General features: G+C 41.0%; 1 protein-coding gene across 4 annotated transcripts in view; it reads right to left on the bottom strand.

Moving 5' to 3' along the window:
* The window catches only part of Srpk2 (SRSF protein kinase 2), a 288,108-nt gene that overhangs the window by 175,568 nt on the left and 111,520 nt on the right, over nucleotides 1-1,020 (bottom strand). The gene's annotated exons all lie outside the window — the stretch shown is intronic.

Raw genomic sequence — 1,020 nt, 5'->3', positions numbered from 1 at the left:
CCATTTTGTACTTGTATATGTTGCATTTGAACTGGTATTCCTAAATATACTGGTATTCCTTGCTTGAATTTAGACAATAGCACTAGAAAGAGTAACATTAATAAGCCTCCTAGTGGATTTTATGTAAACTTTTGTAAAATGGGACTTTTGGCTAGCTCAGACTTAAAAACTATACATGCCTGTATATGAAACACTGGACTCCTTTTGCCAGTTAAATGACATTAGGTTGGCAACCATTCTCAAAGACTTGGAGGACAGGTTTCACTGCGATAGACTGGTTCTGATCCCCTCTACATGCTAGAGGGAATGTCAGGCCTGATCTGTTGCAATTTCCTTGCTTTGACTTTAGTCCTAATTTTCCCACCTCTTTGTACTTTCCTTTTTAGAGGCATGTAAAATTAGGAAAACTTTACAGACAGTCCCAACTAAGTAAAGCCTTTAGAAAACGTGTGTTTGTTAACGCTGAAGACAGGGAAGTCATTTGAGAAAAAGGACTCATGCCCCCCGTCTCTAGGTCAGATGAGACAATGAGGGACTATGCCCATCCAGGAAGACACATATAAAAGCCATGTCCCGGCTTAGTGTTCTGGGCAGGTCTCCTTTGGGAGGCTAAACCTGAGACACAGTGGAGAGAACCGACTTCTGGGTGACAACACAAGGAGCTATCTTCAAAAGCAGCACACTTATGGGACCAAAACACATTTAGTGTAAGGGAGGATTCAATCTTTCCTCCTAGGTCTAGTTATCATTGTGCATAAGAGATAAGTTGTAGACTTTAAAAGCCTTTAATGTAAAGTACTAGGTAATCTTGTTCAGGCTTTTAACTTTCCCTTATAGAATTTGGACAAACAGTGGTTACTCTGCCAGCTAGTAAATGCTCTTAGAGCAGCTGCCACTCTTTGAAGCCCTGTCCGGCATTCCAACCCGCAACAGGAAAAGACCCTGTCCCATATTCATGCCTGTTTGCTATATGACTTGCTTTCCCATTTGATACTAGATTTAATCAGTTTTACCTGAGCA

The sequence above is a fragment of the Octodon degus genome, unplaced genomic scaffold (genome assembly GCF_000260255.1).
Source record: "Octodon degus isolate 3935 unplaced genomic scaffold, OctDeg1.0 scaffold00068, whole genome shotgun sequence".
Classification (NCBI taxonomy): Eukaryota; Metazoa; Chordata; class Mammalia; order Rodentia; family Octodontidae; genus Octodon; species Octodon degus.
Note: the sequence above shows the minus strand (reverse complement) of the source record. Positions and strands in the feature narration are given on the sequence as shown.